General features: G+C 45.2%; 1 protein-coding gene across 1 annotated transcript in view; it reads right to left on the reverse strand.

The window, feature by feature from the left end:
* Positions 1 to 15,321, reverse strand: part of LOC126295070 (homeobox protein B-H1-like) — a 295,733-nt gene extending 280,412 nt beyond the window's left edge. Inside the window, exon 1 of the mRNA XM_049987316.1 lies at positions 15,305 to 15,321. The gene's annotated coding sequence lies outside the window, so the exon portion shown is untranslated. The remainder of the gene's footprint in view (positions 1 to 15,304) is intronic.
* Positions 15,322 to 20,810: the final 5,489 nt, after the last annotated feature.

The raw sequence follows: 20,810 nt of genomic DNA on the forward strand, positions 1-20,810 counted from the left end.
TGCCATTGACAAGGGATTTCAGATCGATTCCGTATTTATGGATTTCCGGAAGGCCTTTGACACTGTACCACACAAGCGGCATTTAGTGAAAACTGCGTGCTTATGGGATATCGTTTCAGTTATGTCACTGGATACGTAATTTCCTGTGAGAGAGGTCACAGTTCGTAGTAATTGACTGAAAGTCATCAAGTAAAACATATTTCTGGCGTTCCCCGATGTCGTGTTATAGGCCCTTTGCTGTTCCTTATCTATATAAACGATTTTGGAGACGATCTGAGGAGACGTCTTCGGTTCTTTGGAGATGACGCTCTGGTTTATCGACTAGTGAAGTCATCAGAAGATCAAAACGAACTGCAAAACGATTTAGAAAGAAATATCTGAATGGTGCGAAAAGTGGCAGCTGACCCTAAATAAGAAGTGTGAGGTCATCCACATGAATGCGAAAAGAAACTCAAACTTCCGTTACTCAGTAAATCAGTCTAACCTAAAAGCTGTGAATTCAGCTAAATACCTGGGTATTACAATTATAAGCAACTAAAATTGGAAGGAACACACACAAAATTTAACAGACCTACTAAAGAGACTGCCTACACTACGCTTGTCCGTCCTCTTTTTACGTTACTGCTGCGCGGTGAGGGATCCTTACCAGATAGGGTTGACGGAGTACATCGAAAAAGTTCTAAGAAAGGCAGCACGTTTTGTATTATCGCGAAATATGGGAGAGAGTGTCACTGAAATGATACAGGATCTGAGGTGGACATCATTAAAAGCAAGGCGTTTTTCGTTGCGACGGTATCTTCAAGACATTCCAACCACAAAATTTCTGGTCCGATTGCGAAAATATTTCGTTGACAGCGACCTACATAGGGAGGAACGATCACCAAGATAAAATAAGGGAAACCAGAGCTCGTACGGAAAGATCGTTCTTTCCGTGCGCTATACGAGATTGGAATAATAGAGAAATGTGAAGGTGGTTCGATGAACACTCTGCCAGGCACTTAGGGGGACATGTGATTTGCAGAGTATCCACGTAGATGTAGATAATAAAGACTGACAAAGACAGACAGCGTCGCCCGCCCACAGCTGGACAAACTGGAACGAGCGAGGCAGTCTTGTCTGACTGGGGCCCAGTCAAGTGTCTCAACAATTCAGATACCTTTTAATCGTTTCCGAAAGTCCTCTGAAGTTCAACTCAAAAGCACGGCGCACATAGGAAGCGCGCGAGACGTATGGCAGAAAAATGGCGCCACAGCTAATCAACCAATCACGGACAAGTTCACGTATGGCCACAGACTCGCGTGTCCACACGTCGGTCGCTTCTGTCGCTCACGTAGCACGCGGCCTAGACGGAGACACCATCCAGCAGGTGTCTGCGCGGCCGGACATAATTCGCCACGCGCCGCTGCTTGGGCCCCGTCCAGCGGCGTGAGGATCTAGGCGCGGCGTGAGGATCTAGGCGTGCCCGGGTGGCGGGCAAATGAATAGCCGACACGGCCGCCTCCGACACTTTGCCTTCTCAACAGCAGCGTCTGAGTAATGGCCGCCACGTTCAACGGCCGTGTAGCAGGCGCTAGTCTCGTATCGGGAGCTGTGGAAATACAAGCCAGGGCTTCGGGCCCCAATCAGACAGCTGCCTCGCTCGTTACAGTCTGGGCCCTGGGCGACTGTCACTGTCTCTGTCAGTCTTCACTATCTACATCTACATCGATACTCCGCAGATCACATTTCCAGTGTGTGACGGTACGTCACGTAATTGGACATTTGGAGAAAGGGAAAGGAAGTTTTCATTACGAGACGAGTGAATTATGAATTATTTCAAGACTGTACGAGTGCTCGATGTACAGGGGGTCCAGAAAAGCGCTCCCCGATTTCAAAATCAAATATCTCGAAAACAAAGATCGATAGAGGAATGCAGTAAACGGTATGTTTATTGTGAAAGCTGTAAGAAGTTTATACAGCAGTTTGAAATAGTAGTTACAAAAGCTGCTAACAGATGGCGCTGTACGCTGTACAGCTCGTATCAGCATACGTAAGTGAAATTATCGTATGAAAACAATTTTTGCAAACAATCACATCACAATGTTTTCAAAATGTTCACCATTGGCACTACAGAGGTGGCGCAAACGAAGAGTGAAATTCGCCATCACATTTCGTAGTGTCTCAACCGAAATGGAGTCACATGCCACAGAGAGCGCCGATTAGAGCTCGTCCGGAGTGGCGGGATGCTTCGTGTAGACCATGTCTTTCACTATGCCCACAAAAAAAAAGTCACGGAGTCAAATCCGGCGAATATGGAAGCCAATCTGTGCCTGCACCAGTGGATTTGGGATATTCCAAAGCGATGACTCTGTTCCCGAAGTATTCCTCAAGAAAGCGAAACATTAGTTCGGTCCGATGTGGTGGGGCTCCATCTTGCATAAACCATTCAGTACCTGGTCGATCCTCTAACGCTTGCTGTGTGGCGACAAATTGTTCCAAAATTGCAACGTAACGTGCACCAGTGACCGTTTCTCGAATGAAAAAAGGGCCAATAATGCTTCAGCTGCATACTGCAGCTCACACAGTAATTTTAGGAGAATACAGGGGTTTCGCTTCACACCAATATGGCTTTTCGGAACCCCAAAATCGCCAGTTCTGCTTATTCACGTATCCATTCAGGTGGAAGTGTGCTTCATCTGTAAACCAGATGCAGCCACATCAAATCCTTCACTATCAATCATTGTGAGCATCTGATTAGCAAAGGCAACCCTTTGTTGCACAGCTCGTACGGCTATGGCCTGGTGCGTTTGAATTTTGAATGGAAACATGTGTAGGCTCTTTCTCTGCGTGCTGGAACGCTTCAAACCAGTCTCAGATGCAATTCTATCGACGGATGGCATTGGATTTCGCTGAATAACTCCAGAAACTGTGGCGATATTTCCAGGCTGAACTGCGGTTTGCTTGCGGCCAACATGCCCCCACTACATGATCAGTTAAGCTGCCTGTTCGTTGAAATTTTGCGAAGAGCGTACGAATGGTTTTCGCATCGGGTTCTTTTGGAACATCAAATCGTGCTTTAAAACTTCGCCTTCTTGCCGTAGGACTCTCTTCTAACCTGTGGTACTCCAGCACCAGAAAAACGCGTTGTCCAATGGAGTACATGGTTTTAATCTCTTCCTTCGGTACGCTACCCTCCTTTCGCGTTTCAATAGTGGAACTGATCGCTCTGGGCTTCGGATCACTATTTATACTAGGCATTACGTTTGGCGATTACAGCGCAATCTGTTAGCAGCTTTTGTAACTATTATTTCAAACTGCTGTGTAAACTTCTTACAGCTTTCACAATAAACATACCGTTTACTGCATTCCTCTATCGATCTTTGTTTTCGAGATATTCAATTTTGAAATCAGGGAGTCCTTTTCTGTACACCCTGTATAACAAATAGTAAAGAATGTAAGCTGTTATTATCAAAACACAAATATCGATGTAATTAACAAAACAGTTTCTTTGGTACAATCTCTGTAACATAGGCAATGAAGATCAGAGACAATGCTTTGATTGAAGTACCTCTCCTGTTTTGTTTCGTCCAGCGGTAGGCCGCCATTGTAGTAGTCTGATAATTAACGTAAGTTTTATCTGTATTTTGAAAAATATAATAGAAAATGTTACTAGAAAGTGTGTATTGATTTAGTTGTCACCTCCCATGATCGCAACCATTAATTATAAATAAAGTTTTTACGTAACGTAGCAGTACAGGGAGCTCATCTCCCCTAGCAATGCGAGAGACTTCTCAACTTTGATCTTTCATTACTTTCAAAGTTAAGAAGAGTCAAAATAGATTTGCTTTATTAGTATTTAGAATACTGAGTGATTTTAGTATGTTTCATTTTGGCCGCCTAACAGCAGACGAGATTCTCTCAAGTTTTGCCTTGCAAATAATGAAAAAGAAATATTCAAAATCATTACATTCCGCAATATCTCAGTTAATCCTTGTGTAATTTGGTACATGAATAACCAGTAGCCCCTGAGACCCATATTAATCATTACAGTTTGCGTAAAAATACGCATATTTTCTTCTATAAATAGCGGCGCTCACGCAAACTATTTATTAGAAGGCGGTGAGTCGCACGTTGTATTTAAAAAATATATTATATCGTACGTACTTCGGGGCAGCCGATGTCCGTCAGAGTGTTATCGCGGTGTAAGTTAATTAAAAGTCTCATGCTAGCCCACAATATTTAAAGCCACACTAACCAATCTAAAACATGATTAGAAAAATAAAAAATATACACTTATATCGTGATACGTGCCTGGCAGAGGGTTCATCAATCCACCTTCACAATTCTCTATTATTCCAATCTCGTATAGCACGCGGAGAGAACGAACACCTGTATCTTTCCGTACAAGCTCTGAATTCCCTAATTTTATCTTGGTCATCGTTCCTCCCTACGTAGGTCGGTGTCAACGAAATATTTTCGCATTCGGAGGAGAACGTCAGTGATTGGAATATCGTGGGAAGAGTCCGTCGTAACGAAAAACGCCTTTCTTTTAATGATGTACAGCCCAAATCCTGTATCATTTCTGTCAAACACTCACCCATATTTCGCGGTAATACAAAACGTGCTTTCTTCTCTGAACTTTTTCCATGTACTCCGTAAGTCCCATCTGCTGAGGATCCCACACCGTGCAGCAGTATTCTAAAAGAGGGCGGAGAAGCGTAGCGTAGGCAGTGTCCTTAGTAGGTCTGTTAACAATTTCTAAGTGTCTTGCCAACAAAACGCAGCCTTTGGTTAGCCTTCCCCACAACATTTTCCATGTGTTCCTTCCCATTTCAGTTGGTTCAAATGGCTCTGAGCACTATGGGACTCAACTGCTGTGGTCATCAGTCCCCTAGAACTTAGAACTACTTAAACCTAACTAACCTAAGGACGTCACACACATGCATGCCCGAGGCAGGATTCGAACCTGCGACCGTAGCAGTCGCACGGTTCCGGACTGCGCGCCTAGAACCGCGAGACCACCGCGGCCGTCCCCATTTCAGTTCTTCGTAATTGTAATACCTAGGTATTTACTTGAATTTATGGCTTTTACATTAGACTGATTTATCGTGTAACCAAAGTTTAACTAGTTCCTTTTAGCAGTCATGTGGATGACCGCACACTTTTCGCACCATTCACGTATTTTTTTCTAAATCGTTTTGCAGTTTGTTTCAATCTTCTGATGATTTTATTAGTCGATAAGCGACAGCGTCAACTGCAAACAACCGAAGGCGGCTGCTCAGATTGTCTCCTAAATCGTTCATATAAACAAGGAACACGAAAGGGAATATAACACTGTCTTGGGGAACGCCACAAATCACTTGTGTTTTACTCCATGACTTTCCGTCAATTACTACGAACTGTGTGTGACCTCTCTGACAAGGAATCACAAATCCAGTCACATAACTCAGACGATATTCCATAAGCACGCAATTTCACTGCAAGCCGCTTGTGTGGTGTAGTGTCAAAAACCTTGAGGAAATCCAAAAATTCGGATTCAGTTTGCAATCACTGTTCAGCAGCACTGAACACTTCATGTAAATAAAGAGCTAGTTGTGTTTCACAGGAACGATGTTTTCCAAACCCATGTTGACTGTGTGTCAATAGACGGTTTCCTTCGAAAGTAATTCATAATGTTCGAACATAATGTATGTTCTAAAATCCTGCTGCATATCGACGTTAACGATGTTGTTGTTGTTGTCTTCAGTCCTGAGACTGGTTTGATGCAGCTCTCCATGCTACTCTATCCTGTGCAAGCTGCTTCACCTCCCAGTATCTACTGCAACCTAAATCCTTCTCAATCTGCTTAGTGTACTCATCTCTCGGTCTCCCTCTACGATTTTTACCCTCCACGCTGCCCTCCAATGCTAAATTGGTGATCCCTTGATGCCGCAAAACATGTCCTACCAACCGATCCCTTCTTCTGGTCAAGTTGTGCCACAAACTTCTCTTCTCCCCAATCCTATTCAATACCTCCTCATTAGTTACGTGATATATCCACCTTATCTTCAGTATTCTTCTGTAGCACCACATTTCGAAAGCTTCTATTCTCTTTTTGTCCAAACTAGTTATCGTCCATGTTTCACTTCCATACATGGCTACACTCGAAACAAATACTTTCAGAAACGACTTCCTGATACATAAATCTATATTCGATGTTAACAAATTTCTCTTCTTCAGAAACGCTTTCCTTGGCATTGCCAGTCTACATTTTATATCCTCTCTACTTCGACCATCATCAGTTATTTTACTTCCTAAATATCAAAACTCCTTTACTACTTTAAGTGTCTCATGTCCTAATCTAATTCCCTCCGCATCACCCAATTTAATTTGACTACATTCCATTATCCTCGTTTTGCTTTTGTTAATGTTCATCTTATATCCTCCTTTCAAGACACTGTCCATTCCGTTCAACTGCTCTTCCAAGTCCTTTGCCGTCTCTGACAGAATTACAATGTCATCGGCGAACCTCAAAGTTTTACTTCTTCTCCATGAATTTTAATACCTACTCCAAATTTTTCTTTTGTTTCCTTTACAGCTTGCTCAATATACAGATTGAATAACATCGGGGAGAGGCTACAACCCTGTCTCACTCCCTTCCCAGTCACTGCTTCTCTTTCGTGTCCCTCGACTCTTCTTACTGCCATCTGATTTCTGTACAAATTGTAAATAGCCTTTCGCTCCCTGTATTTTACCCCTGCCACCTTTAGAATTTGAAAGAGAGTATTCCAGTCAACGATATGGGTCCGTAATTTAGTGGATTACTCCAACTACGTTTCATGAATATTGGTGTGACCCTTGCAACTTGCCAGTCTTTGGGTATGGATCTTTTGTAGAGCAAACGGTTGTAACTGATTGTTAAGTATGGAGCTAATGCATCAGCATACTCAGACAGCAACCAAATTGGTATACAGTCTGGACCAGTATTATCGGACTAAAATTTCACTTACATATTAATTTTCTCTCACCTCCCATACGAAGATACGTTACCCACAATTTTCCACGTCTGTGTCGTTTCTTACACAACTTATCCCGACGTTAACGCTCCCGTGTTTATTACAGCTTCGATCAAGTGGCGTGGCAGAGGCAACAATGAGTGGCCTTGCATTCGAGAGGTGTGCCTCATTTCCCCAGAATCACGTAACTCAAGTACCGGGATCGCGCCTTTAAAAATTACACGGGCTATCGCTTCCGTGCAGATTAACTGAAATGTTAGACACCACTTAGCTGGGGAAAAACTACACTGCCCGACAAAGTTGAACACAGAAAAGACAAGGAGGAAGAGGAAAGAAACTTCACTTGTTGAGACGCTATGTGATGCTGTTTCACTCATTACAAGCTGGAGAAACATTTACTGACAACATGGTAGTAACGGCTTAATTTCTCCGGCATCATACTATGTTCCAATAATTTACGAGAATGCAGCCGATATTACGCCGGGAAAACGCCCGGAATATAAAAGCTTGGTTTTCAGCGATTCTCCAGGAAGATAACGCGCACACAAACTGAACACTGGTGCCATCACAAACTACAGATGGGACGTCGTTCAAGTTATCGATACTGAAACTGATAATTAACGAGCGAAGTACCATTAACATTACCTCTCTTATTCTCTGACAACGGAGAGGATTCCATGTACACTATGTGATAAAAAGTATCCGGACACCCCTCAAAAGATAACCTTCTTCACCTTAGGTGCATTGTGCTGCCACCTACTGCCAGGTACTCAATATCAGCGACCTCAGTAGTCGTTAGAAATCGTGTGAGAGCAGAATGGGGCGCTCCGCGGAACTCACGGACTTCGAACGTGGTCAGGTGATTGGGTGTCACTTGTGTCATACGTCTGTACCCGAGATTTTCACACTCCTGAACATCCCTATGTCCACTGTTTCCGATGTGATGGTGAAGTGGAAACGTGAAGGGACACGTACAGCACAAAAGCGTACAGGCCGACGTCGTCTGTTGACTGACAGACACGGCCGACAGTTGAAGAGGATCTTAGTGTGTAATAGGCAGACATCTATCCAGACCGCCACACAGGAATTCCAAACTGCATCAGGATTCACTGCAAGTACTGTGGCAGTTAGGAGGGAGGTGAGAAAACTTGGATTTCATGTTGGAGCGGCTGCTCATGAGCCACACATCACGCCAGTAAATGCCAAACGACGCTTCGCTTGGTGTGAGGAGCGTAAACATTGGAAGATTGAACAGTGGAGAAACGTTGTGTGGAGTGACGAATCACGGTACACAATGTGGCGATGCCATGGCAGGCTGTGGGTATGGCGAATGCCCGGTTAACATCTACCAGCATGTGTAGTGCCGACAGTGAAATTCGGAGGCAGCAGTGTTATATGGTGTGGTGGTGTTTTTCATGGAGGGGGCTTGCACCACTTGTTGTTTTGCGTGGCACTACCACAGCACAGTCCTAACGCCGACTTCGTGCCAGGCCACGTCGACCGACATCGCTACCTCTCCTCAGTGCAGCACTCCGTGAAGAATGGGATGCCACTCGCCACGAAACCTTCCAGTACCTGATTTAACGTATGCCTGCGAGAGTGGAAGCTGTCATCAAGGCTAAGGGTGGGCCGACACCACATTGAATTCCAGCATTACCGGTGGAGGGCGCCACGAATTTAAGCTATTTTCCGCCAGATGTCCGGACACTTTTGATCACATAGTGTATCAAGTACCCCGTCAAGTTGAGCCAGATCGTGATTACTATCGGCCCGCAGAAAGAAGTCGGTGTGAGCAGCTAGTGCTTACAGAGAAAGAAGAGAGAGGGAGGGAGGGAGGGAGGGAGGGAGGGAGAGACAGAGTTAAAACAACATTGTTGTACGAGCCCACTAATGACGTTGCACCCGCACCCGCTTCTACCCTGGGTAATGATACTTCAATTACGTAACCATTACGGCACATCACCATTCTACTCTGTTTCTGTAAAGTAGTTAACATATTTCTGAGACAACTTTCAGATTTGATTTCATTAAAGTAGAGGTACTTTGATACATCGAAATCTTTATATTGCAATGATATTATTCTTATGTGTATTCTTTCTTTTGTCTCTCTGACCTTTGTCGTACTTGTAACTGATTTTTGGACGCGTAAGCGGTTATTGGAGAGTGAAGTGTTGGACGTCGTGTTGGAAAGACGCAAATTGTAGTGAGTTTATGAATTGTGAACTTGAACAGTGAGGAAGATATTTTCAAGTACGTTTTATATTGTTAAGTGATGGTGCAACAAATGTAATAAAAAAGAAGTGTAGCGAATTCGGGGTGCTGGTTACTTTTTTTACATGTCCTAACTTGCAAAAGTTTAACTTTCAAGAATGGTTTATGAAACACATCTATAAAAGTTCAAAGTACTTACGGGCATTCAGCCAGGTTGAATGCCCGTAAGTACTTTGAACATAGTTTACGCCAGGAGAAGCTCAGGTTGCACACATCTATAAAAGTTTTGAATGTCGCAGAATAACACCTAGGCCTCTTTGCATCCGAGCTTGGAATCATCACTACCTAGATTTTCGACGATTGAGCCACGAGTTTACAACGAGACCAGCGTGGCAAACACGAAAACCTGAGTGCCTAGTTTATCCATTATTTCAAGAAATGAGTTAACTGTGCTCTAAGGACACCTGCCACATAATGTAACTTTGTTGTTGTCCGAAAATGCAATATTTAGCAGCGTGAGCAACGCTACAATCGTAATCAATTTTTGACCTTTGTTGTGGTGGGGTTGTTAGACCTGGATGCAAGTATTTATCGGCTGCGAAGGGTGGCAGCAAGCTATCGCATCCTCTCCCGAGGCAAGCTCGCCCACGGCTTTTTAAAGTGGTCCTCAGTATCATGGACAGTATGTCCGAGCCAGTGTTCTAGTGGGAACATACGAGTTGTTTTCAAGAACTAAGCTGACGCTACACTTTTGTGAAAAAATATTTATTTATTCATCAGTATTCCTGTTGTCCCTTTCAAGGTAATCCCCCTCAGACACAATACACTTGAGCCAACGGTTCTTCCAATCCTCGAAGCTCTTCTCGCAACCCCTTTTTGGTACAGCCTCGAGTACTTCCAGCTATGCAGCTTTTATTTCCTCAGTCATTGAAATTCTTCGTCTAAGTTTCTTCAGTTTTGGGAACAGGAGGAAGTCTCATGGGGCCAAATTCGCTAAATATGGTGGCACAGGCATGATTGCCTTCTTTTTGCCCAAAAGTACCATTAACATTACCTCTCTTATTCTCTGACAACGGAGAGGATTCCATGTACACGACGAATGGTCAGGTACATTGTCGTGATGGAAAACCCATTAATTGTTTTTCCACAATTACCGACATTTCTTCTGTAGTGGTTCTGGCAAACAGCGCATAACGGCAAGGTAAAACCCCTTATTGACCGTACGAACTTGAGGCAAAAATTCACGACCAGTGAGCAAAACTTTGACATTCCATCGAACTTGGCGTGCTTTGTTTTCGGTCTCGGCTCTCCGGGGTGCTTCAATTGCGCCATTAGGCTTTGGTTTCGACGTCATAATCGTAAGCCCGTGTTTCGTCACCAGTTATGTCAATTGCCGTCATTCAAGAGCTCCTGAGCGATGCTCGTGTGACGGTTCTTCTGATGTGAACTGACAAGTTCTGGAACGAACTTCGCCGAGGCACGTCTAGTTTCTCACGAAATGTGTGTATTTTCCACCAGTCGATGGTCGTCTTCATAGGAAGCGAATCTCTGAAAATGTTCGAAGTAATGATAAAAAAAAGAATAAAATCATAGATAACCTAACGTAAAGCAAATGTGAAGTCAGCTTCGAAGAATGTCCTTTTCGACATCATTTTATTCTTTGTCATTGCGTAAATATAATACTTGGCATATTTCACGGATCGTAGAATGATTGTTTCATGCTCTTACCTACTCACAGTACAAAGATGTCCAATCGCTGTTTGGAAGACCGTCTCAGAATTGTGAAAAACTCACATCAGTGTGGCGGATGATATGTGAAGAAGTAAAAGACGAGAATCCATGACTGGGCAGTACGTAATATTGTCCCATACACAATGTCTGAGAGAAATTGTGAAGACGCGGTCGAATGTCGAGGCGACTTCTTACATTTACCAACAGCACTGGCAGGTATGTAAATGATCACAGAGCTGCAATTTCGACAGGCAGGATGACCACCAGATTACACTACTCCTGTTCGTGATTAGCGCCGTTCGCAGCCATTGTACGGTACAGAGCGTGGTGCAGCTGCCCCTACCCATGCGTTTTATGCAACCTGGAACACCCTCAAGTACCATGCACGTGAGTTTGGTCTCTTCTCACTCACTACAAGCGAACAATCCTACAGAAGAAGAATAAACAAGACCTTTTTATAGAAAATTTAATGCTGTTAAATTTTGTAGTGGGATACTTTGCTGGAGGCCATAGTTCTCGAATTATTCAAGAAAATTTCTCAAAAGTCTGCTTCAAACCCTTTTTTCTCGAACTGACTCCACTCGAGACATGCAGCGAAAACGTATCACAGTACAAAATTTAACTACATCACACTTCTTACGAAGTTGCTCTCCTCATTTCTCCTATAAAACTAAGAGTTCGTGCATAGTGAGCCAGAGAATATCAAAATCTTGCACGTGGTTTCTTACTGTGGTGCAGGCTGAATAAAAGCCACAGGTAGAAGCTGCTATAAGATAGGTATGAGCATGTCCTATGCCGACTGATCACTGTGAACAACACACACACTGTATACTTGTGTGAGACAGCCTTATCATCTCCTGACCGTTTGAAATTGGCCTCTCAGTGTGTCTCCATTTGACCAGCATATAGATGTGTGCAGTATCCAGATTTTTGGGACGTTCTGATGTGACAACAGCCGAATACAGGACCGTGCACGCTCTGGCGGATAAACTCGTTAAGGTTGCAGCTGGCCGAGTCTGGAGCATCCCCCATATTGTACACCAAACTCATCGTAGACACTTCATCTGGGAGCACATATTAGACTCCCACATCCTGTGTAATCCTGCAACATTGGTCAGAGGCTAGGAGCAGCCTGACGGAGGAGCCATTGTTCTAGAGTTTTGGAGGAGTAAGGCTGCATTACTCTTGGCCTCATGGTGTGATTGAGAGAACAACAGTACGTAACTGACGTGGCGCGTCCTCACGTATTACACCTCACGTGATAGTGTACAGTGGTGCCGTTTTTCAACAGGACAATGCTCGTACTAACTACACGTGTACGTGAGTGGCCAGCAAGATCCCAAGTGTGTCCGCAACAGAGTAGGTGTCAGACCATCTCTGATATAATCTCTGTCCCAGCGCCAGTATCTAGGATATCAATGGCCAATTCCAACAGTTGTGGACCAGGTTGCCTCAGGAGAGGATATGACAGTTTTATGATGTCCTACCAAACCGAATCAGTGCATGCATACCACAAGGGGTCCAACGTCCCAAGTTTAGGACGCTGCTACTGCCTGATTCTACCCGAATTCGAGTAGATTTTGTAATCGCCGAAATAACATCACATTCCCTGTCAACCCACGAAGTTGGACTTCGCTTTTTCCTCCACTTCTAGCTGCTTCGACTTTCTTATCAAGTGGTGTAGTACACTTCATTACTACAGGTACCATGAGAAAATATGTAATTAATCATTTATAGATCAGCATATGAGGACAGTGTACCAGGAATGTTAAATTTTAGCATTCCTCATGCAGGATGTAGTGACATCTCGGAATAAAGGAAGGATGTCATGCCAAATAGCGTGCTACATCGTTGCGTTTTAGCACGATAAAGGGCGTAGCTTCTAGTGACTAGCTAACATAAGGAACTACCGTATTCGTACAGTTTGATTCGATTTTTAATTCTAACATCACTCGTTTGTCTCAAATCATGGAGAAGTTTAGGAGGCGATATTTACAAGCATGCAGGGATCAGACTGCGTCACCGTATAGGGGAAGAGGGGGGGGGGGGGGGTTGAGTGGGGAGGGAAGGCCAAATATTTCGGTTCCTTGTTTACACAGGCCTTGAGCGACTTACCTTTACAGTGGGTTACCCTCGAATGGGACATTGTTTCCTGGCTCCTGTAGCCTCTACACAGCCGCTGAGCCTAAACTACGGTGTTGTGACTGTCTGGTATGCCGGCAGACTAGAGTTGTGGCCGTTTCACGTTTGACCGGCAGCCGCCTAAACTGCGCCGTGTGGTTTGGATGTACCCACAAGGAGGCCTGTTTTTGACATTTGTCTGTGTTACCTGACGCGCCATCAGTGCACGTACAGGACACAATTCATCTGCCATAACCGAAAACGTGCAATCAGCATCGGCAGGAAATGTCTGTAGCACTGGCTTTGCTTAGCTTTCGCACTTGTGTCGTACATACCAGGTGATCAAAAAGTCATAAATTTGAAAACTGAATAAATCACGGAATAATGTAGATAGAGAGGTACAAATTGATACACATGCTTTGGATGACATGGGGTTTTACTAGAATCAAAAAAAAATACTAAAGTTCAAAAAATGTCCGACATATGGCGCTTCATATGATCAGAATAGCAGTGTGTGTGTGTGTGTGTGTGTGTGTGTGTGTGTGTGTGTGTGTGTGTGTGTGTGTGTGTGTGTGTGTGTTTTCTTCGGTTAGATTAAGTAGTGTAGGGACCGATGACCTCAGCAGTTTGGTCCCATAGGACTTACAATTTCCAATCTGAAGAAAACTTGCGTGACTGAAATTCCGTGAAAAGATATCACCACAACGAAACAAGCCTTTTGACTCGTAGCCACGCCAACATGTGTAATCTTATCTCCACAATACTTGCAGGACCGAAGGGACTGCTGTAGTGTAGTCTGTGTCTCTAGTAGATTTCTTGCATATGCTGTGAGTTCTGTGTATAAAATACACTCTTGTTCGATTTCCCTGAAACACTTCCTGCGTGCTGTTTCTAATTTACGTTGTTTTTAACTGTAATTCTTAGGTACATCATGAAACCTACAGCCTTTAAATGTGTCCGATTCATCGTATAACTCAAATGCGACAAATTCTTCAGTACTCATGTGGATGAACCCACATTTCACTGTGGTTCGAGGTCGAACCAATTGGCACTTCTCGCGCCATGCAAGTAACTTATGTGAATTTTTTAAATTCATTTTTACCTCCTGATAACTGTCCTTGACTAAAAGACAGCATGATCTGCAAACAATGGGACAGAGGTGCTCAAATTGTCAGTGTGTAGCGATAATGCCATTGAAGTTAGTCCTGCAATTTTTCCTCTTCGTCCCACTGTTTCTCATTGTTTTTCAACACTGTGGAATTCAAAAGCCAATGTGAGTCAAGCAAAAGCTAAACAACTACAAACCGCTCTGTCTGCTGTAAGTGCTCAAGTGGAAAGTGCACATATTTTGGAAGTTGGCTGAAAGAACATCAACCAGCAGAACATTATGGAGCACCTGCTGATACTAACCAAACAATCCAGAGTGCACCCCAAATTGAAACTGATTGTACTACAACGCTGCTCTCGACACAAACTGGACGCACCGGAACCAAATCTCGAAACACTTATGACAGTAACTTACCAGAACACACCGGGCGGGCAGCCCCGGGCCCCAACCAAACACACCGGGCGGGCAGCCCCGGGCCCCAACCAAACACACCGGGCGGGCAGCCCCGGGCCCCAACCAAACACACCGGGCGGGCAGCGCCGGGCCCCAACCAAACACACCGGGCGGGCAGCGCCGGGCCCCAACCAAACACACCGGGCGGGCAGCGCCGGGCCCCAACCAAACACACCGGGCGGGCAGCGCCGGGCCCCAACCAAACACACCGGGCGGGCAGCGCCGGGCCCCAACCAAACACACCGGGCGGGCAGCGCCGGGCCCCAACCAAACACACCGGGCGGGCAGCGCCGGGCCCCAACCAAACACACCGGGCGGGCAGCGCCGGGCCCCAACCAAACACACCGGGCGGGCAGCGCCGGGCCCCAACCAAACACACCGGGCGGGCAGCGCCGGGCCCCAACCAAACACAGCAGATGGCCACCCAGACAAACCGAACATATCAGAATGCAACACTGAGGTTAGCTGAACGCTATAGGACTTGAGCCACATGGACCAGGCAACAGGTTTTTTTTTACTGTTACTGCAGCCTACACTGGACAGAATGCTTGTTTTTGGTGTTCACTGGAGTGGAAAATTGAGTTTCAGGCTGATAACTGCTGGACAAATATGAAATGGAGGCACAACCTCTCAACACTAAAACGGGGCACATGCAGGACCACCTAGGGGCGAACTGTGGGAGGTAGCCGGATGACTCGGTTCTCACCCAGACCACGAGAATGCGCTCGCCTCTCCTCGGACAGTCGGGCTCGTGGCCGCCGTGGAGGTCCAGCTGCAGCTGGCGGCGCCGCTCCTGGTACTGTTGGTGGTGGTGGTGGTGCTGTTGGTGGTGTTGGTGGTGGTGCTGTTGGTTCTCGGCGCCGTGGCGGCGGCTCGGCGCGCCGGCCAGCAGCTTGGACAGCCCCGGCGGCGCCGTGTGGCTGGTCCGCGGGGACTGCCCCGGCCGCTCCCGCGTCGCCGACGGCGTCCTCGCCTGCGCCACTTTGTCCCGAAGATGTCGCGCGCGCGCCGCGGCAGAAACGTCACCACTCGCCTCTCTCAGCGACACACCAGTCTCGCTTAAGGGCCTCTGCTGTAGGCAACCGTGACACACGGACACGCACGATTTCTCTCTTCTCCCACCGCCATAGTTTCTAAGTGCACGAAGGCCACTAACTGCTTCCAGCGAGTGCTTTGTACATCGTATTACACCCCTGAGACTACGATGGTCAGTATTTGTTTAGTTACAGTCAAAACCACTCTTCTTTGGTTCCTAGAATTTTCGGATTGCATCTACTTGAGCAACAGCTTCCTCAGATATAGCAGACGTTCGATGTGTTGGACATCTGAAGGTGTTAAGAATGAAGGCAGCTCGAATCCGACACGACCTGCACACGGGAACGTGCAGCGGTAACAACTGCGATCAGCTTTTGCAGAATACTAAGGACGTGCGCTACTGAAAGGCAAGATAAATGAGGTAAAACTTGACTCCCTGTTTTGATACTTGTAGCTACACACAGACTGGTCACGTCTCTAAGCGGACTTCATTTTCGACACTCGCCGTGACACAAAAAAAGTCTACGAAACAACATTAGGTCGAGAACATCTACCAGATACGTGCATTCGACGTCGTCATGGTAATGGAATAGCTGCAATGAGTTTTGCGGAATGGACAAAATAAAAGTAGCGCAGAAAATATTGCACGCAGCAGTTGCATCTTCCACTCCCAGGCCAGATGATGTAAGTTCGTTTCCCTGAGCAAATATACGTGAAGTATTTCCTGGGCCAATTCCATATTGGGCCACCCTCTATCTCAATGGTACTCAACCTGGTCCATACCGCCCACTACTGCGTGTTTCGCTTTCCATCCTGGACGGCAGGGATTTTGAGACTTTCATAAAATTTTGACCACATTATTATTATTATTATTATTATTATTATTATTATTATTATTATTATTATTATTATTATTATTATTATTATTATTACCCGCGCGGGGCTAAAAATGTTACTGTTAACACTTGCGAGCTTACTGGTACAGACCGATATCAACTACTGAACTCGAAGCTGCGTACAAGGCAAATAAGCTGTTCTTACACACGAACACAGAACGTACTACAGCGTGGGTCCTATCTATAAGAGAACAGCTCCTGCACCGACACAGCCGACCGACTGCCTTGAGCGCCCTTTAAGGACCACCGGGTGAATCGGGCCGCAACTAACGGCCTCTCTGTCGACGCACTCACCACCACGACCAGTCTCCCGGGAGTGTGGCGCCCTGCTCAGCACTGCACTGTCTTAGGAAACAACACAGACATCGCCAGGTGTGGGGGGGGGGGGGGGGGGAGAGGTTGGCGGTGGGGGTTGGGGGAAAGCTGCTTCCACCCTGTGGTTACTGTGAAGCTACTTCAAAATACATACGCCTGCGCATCACATCTCCTGATCTCCTGATCTTCTGTAAATTATCACGCCTATATCGAGTATTACAGAAAAATGTGAGAGTATATAGAGAGACTTCTTCTGTTAACTAAGAATACCAATGTCTTTGAGTGCAATGTCGCAAAGTCTAACACAATCAGTTCTGAAGGAGAACGATGGCATATATAAATTATGTAAAGCGTTTTACTACATGCTTCTATTAAATTGATAAAAAAATCGAAAAACCTTTTCCAAACGACAACATATACAGCGTGGTTCAAAAGATTTGCAAATATTTTAATATGTTATACTAGAAGTTAAAGTAAAGAAAGAAAGTTCACGTAAACATAGGCTCGCAAATGTTCAGTTACGAAGTTACCGCTAGTAAAAGATTTTGCCTTAAATTTAGCAACTTCGTTAATATGAAGCCATTGCAAAACTGTACGAAGTCAAAGTACGGCACGATTTCTTTTGATCTTGTTATTCCTCTGGTCAATGTAATACAACATGTCCCGGATGTGTATCTGCAGTAGTTTTCCAGAACATCCAGATTATGAACGCTAGATAGACGATCTGTCTCCTGTGACATGCGGCATACTCCACTAATGCGTCGTGCATTCTGAATCCTCCGAGTTGGATGAAGCACTCGATATTCGTTAGCTGCAGCCGTAGCATGACCAGCTCGTCTGCCCTGAATGTGAAAGGCATCCATATTTCATACTTCATCTACAACAATTACGATGTGGTTTCACTTAAATACACTTATTTTCTTTCACTCAAAAATTCAGAAAAGTAACTCGTTTCAAGGTTAGGAAACGACAGAAACAACTGACTAAAGGTTGCCAATAATGACAAACGTTTCTACATTCTTAATGGAAATAAACAAATTTACTTGTGTAATCATCTTTGCTTCTCTCGATGTTCTGGGAAACTTCTGCAGATACACGTCTGAGACATTTTTTGTAACAACAAAATAAATGGAAATCGTGCTTTGCTTTAACCTCGTACAGTTTTGCGACTGCTTCATATTAGCGAAGTTGCAAAATTTCGGGCAAAAATCTTATTAGCAGGGAGTCCGTACCTAAACTTTTGCGGACGTAAGATTATACGAAATTTTTCTTTAGGTTTATTTGTAGAATAACACGTTAAAAGATTTTCGTATATTCGTGAATGTCCTTGTATAAAAGAGAATATTTCAACAGACCAAGATGCGAAGCTACTACACACATCAAAACAGTTTTGCATCACCCCAGTTCTCAGAACTGAAGATAGACGTTGACTTTGTGCATACTGTATCACAGACAGTCCCTTCGACTGTTCACAGATGTCACTAAACCCGCCGAAAGACGTGAACAACCACTGATGAGCAGCGGCTATTAGACGGAGGGGATCCGACAGCCAATCAGTTCCAGTCATTCCCCCATGAAGGAGGTACACGGCCCGTGTTGTCTGGAGTTCAATCCTGGCTAGACGGTCAATACCGAGGTTCGGTCGCGTCTGCACTGTTACTTTGTGCCAGGAAGGGCTCTCAACAAGGGAAGTGTCCAGGCGTCTCGGAGTGAACCAAAGCGATGTTGTTCGGACATGGAGGAGGTACAGAGAGACAGGAACTGTCGGTGACGTGCCTCGCTCAGGCCGCCCGAGGGCTGCTACTGCAGTGGATGACCGCCACCTACGGATTATGGCTCTGAGGAACCCTGACAGCGACGCCACCATGTTGAATATCGCTTTCCGTGCAGCCACAGGACGTCTTGTTACGACTCAAACTGTGTGCAGTAGGCTGCACGATGCGCAACTTCACTCCCGACGCCTGTGGCGAGGTCCACCTTGGCAACCACGACACCGTGCAGCGCGGCACAGATGGGCCCAACAACATGCAGAATGGACCGCTCAGAACTGACATCACGTTCTCTTCACCGGTGAGTGTCGCATATGCCTTTAACCAGACAATCTTCGGAGACGTGTCTGGAGGCAACCCGGTCAGGCAGAACGCCTTAGAGACACTATACAGGGAGTGCAGCAAGGTGGAGGTTCCCTGCTGTTTTGGGTTGGCATTATGTGGGGCCGACGTACGCCGCTGGTGGTCACGGAAGGCGCTGTAACGGCTGTACGATACGTGAAGGCCATCCTCCGTCCGATAGTTCAACCATATCGGCGGCATATCTACTAGGCATTCGTCTTCATGGACGGCAATCCGCTCCCCCATCGTGCACATCTTATGAATGGCTTCCTTCAGTACAACGATGTCGCTAGACTAGACTGGCCAGCATGTTCTCCAGACACGAATCCTATCGAACATGCCTCGGATGGATTGAAAAGGGCTCTTTATGGCCGATGTGACTCACCAACCACTCTGAGGGATCCACCCCGAATCGCTGTTGAGGAGTGGGACAATCTGGACCAACAGTGCCTTGATGAATTTGTGAATAGTTTGCCACGACGAATGCAGGCATGCATCAGTGCAAGAGGACGTGCTACTGGGTATCAGAGGTACCCGTGTGTACAGCGATCTGGACCACCACCTCTGGAGGTCTCGCTGTGAAGTTTCGAACCGTTCCGGCAGATGGCAGAGCCGGAGTACAGCGTCAAAATGGCGTCTACATACTACCCACACTGCAAGCAGCGAGCTGTTATTGAATTCTTGTGCGCAGAAAAAGAAACCGCGGTGAACATCCGGAAAACCCGTGTGTGTGTGTGTGTGTGTGTGTGTGTGTGTGTGTGTGTGTGTGTGTGTGTGTGTGTGTGTGTGTGTGTCGATGCTGCAGTTGGAGTACAGTTGGTCGACGGGTAAAGAAAGTCACAGCCCCAGGAGATGCAGAAATCAGCCACTGCTCCAGACGTGCTGGGTCCATAGACTAACTAAATAAAAACTAGACCGCATTGGCGCTTGTGTCACGTCCCCACACTGGACGTGACAGAAGCCGCCATTTGCAGGGAAACAGTGCGTAAACATGGTTCGTTCGTGTGCTGCTTGTAATTGTAACAGTAAGAATGGAAGCGAAGACGAAGACTGAAACAACGACACACATTTCACAGGTCAGTTTTGTCTGGTTGTTTGTTACTTTCTATTACTTGTGTATAATATTTTCATGGAGAAATAATACATAATGAGCGTTTGATTTTCTTTAGGTTTCCCCTTACAGATGATTTTCTAAATCGGAAATGGACAGTTGCTACTCGGAGAGAGAACTTCCAACCGACAGCAAATCATTTGCTGTGCTCTCTTCATTTTTGAGAGAATTGTTACATGGAAAATTATGTAAATTAACGTCCACTGAAGGACAATGCTATGGATTTCCAACTCATTTGAAAAAGGTATAGTGTCCTGGAAATCTTACAATATAGGCCTAGGTTAAATAGTGTGGAAATACTGACAGTGTATAATTTTGAACGTTCCTTTTCCAGGTTACCAAGGCAACCAAATATATATTAAGTATGAATCGGAGGTAGGTCGAATAACTGGGTTTAGATATTTAACATGCGTTGTCAGGTGGTGGTTATGCTTCGTAAATGGTCAAATATTTGATCAAATATTGCAAACTACCACTTTCAGAGGTGCTATCAGTGTTTTAAAACTAATGTGTGAATGAAATTCCTGTAGTATTTAAAGTGATATGGGTTATTACAATTAATCATACCAAAAATCGTGTGTAGACAATACTGTGCTAAACAAAAGGCTGCAAAAATTTAAATGCACACAGTAGTCGGCAAAAAGCAAACAGGACCCGACAGAAAACTACGTGAATTAAATAATAATCGTACTGTCTGCTACTTTAAAAGTTTCATGTAATTATTTAATGCTAATAACTATGTAA

This window comes from Schistocerca gregaria, chromosome 11 (assembly GCF_023897955.1).
Source record: "Schistocerca gregaria isolate iqSchGreg1 chromosome 11, iqSchGreg1.2, whole genome shotgun sequence".
In the NCBI taxonomy this organism is placed as follows: domain Eukaryota; kingdom Metazoa; phylum Arthropoda; class Insecta; order Orthoptera; family Acrididae; genus Schistocerca; species Schistocerca gregaria.